At 42.1% G+C, this 6,000-nt stretch overlaps 1 long non-coding RNA gene across 1 annotated transcript in view; it reads left to right on the forward strand.

The window, feature by feature from the left end:
* The window catches only part of LOC115207936 (uncharacterized), a 61,618-nt gene extending 56,435 nt beyond the window's left edge, over nt 1–5,183 (forward strand). The window contains exon 2 of the long non-coding RNA XR_003881078.1: nt 4,332–5,183. This is a non-coding gene — a long non-coding RNA (uncharacterized LOC115207936). The remainder of the gene's footprint in view (nt 1–4,331) is intronic.
* Nucleotides 5,184–6,000: the final 817 nt, after the last annotated feature.

Genomic DNA, 6,000 nt, shown 5'->3' on the forward strand with positions numbered 1-6,000 from the left:
GATGCCTGGCTATTCTTTAAAAGTGCCTTCCTCACCATCTTAAATAAGCATGCCCCACTCAAAAAAATGTAGAACTAGGAATAGATATAGTCCTGGTTCACTCCAGACCTGTCTGCCCTTGACCAGCACAAAAACATCCTGTGGCGTTCTGCATTAGCATCGAATAGCCCCCGTGATATGCAACCTTTCAGGGAAGTTAGGAACAAATATACACAGGCAGTTAGAAAAGCTAAGGCTAGCTTTTTCAAACAGAAATTTGCATCCTGTAGTACTAACTCAAAAAAGTTCTGGGACACTGTAAAGTCCATGGAGAATAACAGCACCTCCTCCCAGCTGCCCACTGCTCTGAGGCTACCACCAATAAATCCACTATAATTGAGAATTTCAATAAGCATTTCTCTACGGCTGGCCATGCTTTCCACCTGGCTACCCTACCCCGGTCAACTGCCCTGCACCCTCCACAGCAACCCGCCAATGCCCCCACCATTTCTCCTTCACCCAAATCCAGATAGCTGATGTTCTGAAAGAGCTGCAAAATCTGTACCCATACAAATCAGCCGGGCTAGACAATCTGGACCCTCTCTTTCTAAAATGATCTGCCGAAATTGTTGCAACCCCTATTACTAGCCTGTTCAACCTCTCTTTCATATCGTCTGAGATTTCCAAAGATTGGAAAGCTGCCACGGTCATCCCCCTCTTCAAAGGGGGTGACTCTCTAGACCCAAACTGCTACAGACCTATATCTATCCTACCCTGTCTTTCCAAGGTCTTTGAAAGCCATTACCAACCATTTCGAATCCCACCATACCTTCTCCGCAATGCAATCTGGTTTCAGAGCTGGTCATGGGTGCACCTCAGCCACGCTCAAGGTCCTAAACAACATCATAACCGCCATCGATAAGAGACATTACTGTGCAGCTGTATTCATCAACCTGGCCAAGGCTTTCGACTCTGTCAATCACCACATTCTTATTGGCAGACTCGACAGCCTTGGTTTCTCAAATGATTGCCTCGCCTGGTTTACCAACTACTTCTCTGATAGAGTTCAGTGTGTCAAATCAGAGGCCCTGTTGTCCGGACCTCTGGCAGTCTGTATGGGTGTGCCACAGGGTTCAATTCTCGGGCCGACTGTGTTCTCTGTATACATCAATGATGTTGCTCTTGCTGCTGGTGATTCTCTGATCCACCTCTACACAGACGACACCATTCTGTATACTTCTGGCCCCTCTTTGCATGCTGTGTTAACTAACCTCCAGACGAGCTTCAATGCCATACAACTCTCCTTCCGTGGCCTCCAACTGCTCTTCAAAGCAAGTAAAACTAAATGCATGCTATTCAATCGATCACTGCCCGCACCTGCTTGCCCGTCCAGCATCACTACTCTGGACGGCTCTGACTTAGAATACGTGGACAACAACAAATACCTGGGTGTCTGGTTAGACTGTAAACTCTCCTTCCAGACTCACATTAAGCATCTCCAATCCAAAATTAAATCTAGAATCGGCTTCCTATATCGCAACAAAGCATCCTTCACTCATGCTGCCTAACATACCCTCGTAAAACTGACCATCCTACCGATCCTCGACTTCGGTGATGTCATCTATAAAATAGCCTCCAACACCCTACTCAACAAACTGGATGCAGTCTATCACAGTGCCATCCGTTTTGTCACCAAAGCCCCATACACTACCCACCATTGCGACCTGGACGCTCTCGTTGGTTGGCCCTCGCTTCATACTCGTCGCCAAACCCACTGGCTACAGGTTATCTACAAGTCTCTGCTTGGTAAAGCCCCGCCTTATCTCAGCTCACTGGTCACCATAGCAGCACCCACTCGTAGCACACGCTCCAGCAGGTATATCTCACTGGTCACCCCCAAAGCCAATTCCTCCTTTGGTCGTCTTTCCTTCCAGTTCTCTGCTGCCAATGACTGGAACGAACTGCAAAAATCTCTGAAGCTGGAGACTCATATCTCCCTCACTAGCTTTAAGCACCAGCTGTCAGAGCAGCTCACAGATCACTGCACCTGTACATAGCCCATCTGTAAACAGTCCATCTATCTACCTACCTCATCCCCAAACTATATTTATTTATTTATCTTGCTCCTTTGCACCCCAGTATCTCTACTTGCACATTCATCTTCTGCACATCTACCATTCCAGTGTTTAAATGCTATATTGTAATTACTTCGCCACCATGGCCTATTTATTGCCTTAACTTACCTCATTTGCACTCACTGTATATAGACTTTTTGTTTTCTTTTGTTCTACTGTATTATTGACTGTATGTTTTGTTTATTCCATGTGTAACTCTGTGTTGTTGTATGTGTCGAATTGCTATGCTTTATCTTGGCGACGTCGCAGTTGCAAATGAGAACTTGTTCTCAACTAACCTACCTGGTTAAATAAAGGTAAAATAAATAAATAAATAAAAAAATCTACAGAACATCTTTCAAACCACTTAGGGGATGAGAGAGTATCCTTGTTCTCTTTAGTGTGGAGGCTACAAATGTTTCCATTTACCTAACAATGTGACTCAGAGGGTGGAAGGCAGCTAGCTATATGTGGCATAAAGTCTCCCAAATATGCCATACAATTGTTATATGAAAAAGGGAAAGCCAAGTAGCTTGTCCTCTAACTTTGGTGTTGGTTCAAGGCTCTGGATGGAGAGAGGTACAGTACTAGTCAAACGTTTGGACACACCTACTCATTCCAGGGTTTTTCATTATTTTTGTACTATTTTCTACATTGTAGAATAATACTGAATACATCAAAACTATGAAATTACATATATGGAATCATGTAGTAACCAAAAAAGTGTTAAACTAACTAATTCTATTCTTCAAAGTAGCCACCCTTTGCCTTGATGACAGATTTACAAATGTTTGGTATTCTCTCAACCAGCTTCATGAGATAATCACCTGGAATGCATTTCAATTAACAGGTGTGCCTTGTTAAAAGTTATTTTGTGGAATTTCTTTCCTTCTTAAAGCGTTTGAGCCAATCAGTTGTGTTGTGACAAGGTAGGGGTGGTATACAGAAGATAGCCCTATTTGGTAAAAGACCAAGTCCATATTATGGCAAGAACAACTCAAATAAGAAAAGAGAAACAACAGTCCATAATTACTTTAAGACATGAAGGTAAGTCAATCTGGAACATTTCAAGAACTTTTAAAGTTTCTTCAAGTGCAGTCGCAATAACCATCAAGCACTATGACGAAACTGGCTCTCATGAGGATCGCCACAGGAAAGGAAGACCCACAGTTACCTCTGCTGCAGAGGATAAGTTCATTAGAGTTACCAGCCTCAGAAATTGCAGCCCAAGTAAAATATTCACAGAGTTCAAATAACAGACACATCTCAACATCACCTGTTCAGAGGAGACTGCGTGAATCAGGCCTTCATGGTCAAATTGCTGCAAAGAAACCTGCAAAGAGATTTCTGGTTCCAACCGCTGTGCCATTGTGAGACTCAAAGTAGTGAACGGATGATCTCTGCATGTGTGGTTCCCACCAACAAGCATGGAAGAGGAGGTGTGATGGTGTGGGGGTGCTTTGCTGGTGACACTGTCTGTTATTAATTTAGAATTCAAGGCACATTTAACCAGCATTGCTACCACAGCATTCTGCTGCGATACGCCATCCCATCTAGTTTGCGCTTAGTGGGACTATCATTTGTTTTTCAAAAGAACAATGACCCAACACACCTCCAGGCTGTGTAAGGGCTATTTGACCAAGAAGGAGAATAATGGAGTGCTGCATCAGATGACATGGCATCCACAATCACCCAGCCTCAACCCAATTGAGATGGTTTGGGATGAGTTGGACCGAGTGAAGTTAAAGCAGCCAACAAGTGCTCAGCGTATGTGGGAACCTCTTCAAGACTGTTGGAAAACTTTCTAGGTGAAGCTGGTTGAGAGAATGCCAAGAGTGTGCAAAGTTGTCATCAAGGCAAAGTGTGGCTACTTTGAAGAATCGAAAATCAAAAATATACTTTGATTTGTTTAACACTTTTTTGGATTCTACATGATTCCGTATGTGTTATTTCATAGTGTTGACATCTTCATTATAATTCTACAATGTAGAAAATAGTAAAATAAAGAAAAACCCTTGAATGAGTAGGTGTGTCCAAACTTTTGACTGGAACTATACATCTAAAAATCACACAAGAATGCTTTGTCAAATTTATGCAAATACAAATGATATTTTCTTTGCTTTTTGCGAATTGCTGCATTGCATCATGTCACAAAAATGTATTGACAGTCTCTAATTTGTTGATTTCGTATGTGTAACCTCTACCCTATGTGTCTTTCTCCCCTGCCTTCTATCTCAGGTATGTCACCTGAAAGGCACAGTGGGGTGGATCGTGTCCGATGACAAAGTCAGCCGATGAGCCTAGCACACCTGTTTCTCTTGGATGACCACAGTACACTGAACAGGGATGGATGCTGTGAGGAACATGGCTCTTGGGCTCCCCCTTGATATGATTCTCTAAGGGAGAATCTGAGTGCAGCAGCACTTCACTCAGTGCTCTGAGAAGGACCTACGTGCAGAAGCTACGTCCCACCCACCTTACTACTACAGCAAATGGTGCATCCTCTCGCCCCCTAGTAAACCGAGCTTCAGCATTAGGAAACCAGAGGACTCAACAAGGCTGAACTGTAGAGGCTTGGGGGGGGGGTCTTCCAGTGATTATAAAGGAAATGATTGTGTTTGTACTGTATGTTATGACTAGTGAAGGCTGTTGGGAGCAGAGTGCTACACTCCGGTCCTTGGAAAAGGGCTTGTCATCAGCCTCTTTTGGACAACACCTTTGAGGACTGCTGTCGACCGGCATGCCAGTGAGCTCTCCAACAGCTCCGTTGACCATCACCTATTCCAGTCATGTTAATGTGATATGTGATGCTAAAGCTGGGACATTGGTAGAAGCCTCTGACAAGTACCACTGATAAGATCATTCTAAGGACACACACACACACACACACACACACACACACACACACTGCCTATTTTGTAATTCTACTAACATTGTATCTGGTGGACCCATTGTGATTCCTCAAATTTCTATCAGTGAGTGAGTTGTTTTTTCATTGCTAAATTAGATTTAATTAATTCTGTTTTTGAAATAGTGTATTAAGATATTCATATTGAATACTGAAACAATGTACACACACACACATATATATATATATATATATATATATATATATATATATATATATATATATATATATACAATTGAGGTCGGAAGTTTACATACACCTTAGCCAAATAGATTAAAACTCAGTTTTCCACAATTCCTGACATTAATCCTAATAAAATTCCCTGTTTAAGGTCAGTTAGGATCACCACTTTATTTTAAGAATGTGAAATGTCAGAATAATAGTAGAGAGAATTCATTATTTCAGCTTTTATTTCTTTCATCACATTCCCAGTGGGTCAGAAGTTTACATACACTCGATTAGTATTTGGTAGCATTGCCTTTAAATTGTTTAACTTGGGTCAAACATTTTGGGTAGCTTTCCACAAGCTTCCCACAATAAGTTGGGTGCAGTTTGGCCCATTCCTCCTGACAGAGCTGGTGTAACTGAGTCAGGTTTGTAGGCCTCCTTGCTTGCACACGCTTTTTCAGTTCTGCCCACAAATTTTCTATAGGATTGAGGTCAGGGCTTTGTGATGGCCACTGCAATTCCTTGACTTTGATGTCCTTAAGCTATTTTGCCACAACTTTGGAAGTATGCATGTGGTCATTGTCCGTTTGGAAGACACATTTGCGACCAAGCTTTAACTTCGTGACTGATGTCTTGAGATGTTGCTTCAATATATCCACATAATTTTCCTGCCTCATGTAAACTTCTGACCCACTGGAATTGTGATACAGTGAATTATAAGTGAAATAATCTGCCTGTAAACAATTGTTGGAAAAATTACTTTTGTCTTGCACAAAGTAGATGTCCTAACCGACTTGCCAAAACTATAGTTTGTTAATTAACAAGAAATTC

Source organism: Salmo trutta, chromosome 14 (assembly GCF_901001165.1).
Source record: "Salmo trutta chromosome 14, fSalTru1.1, whole genome shotgun sequence".
In the NCBI taxonomy this organism is placed as follows: domain Eukaryota; kingdom Metazoa; phylum Chordata; class Actinopteri; order Salmoniformes; family Salmonidae; genus Salmo; species Salmo trutta.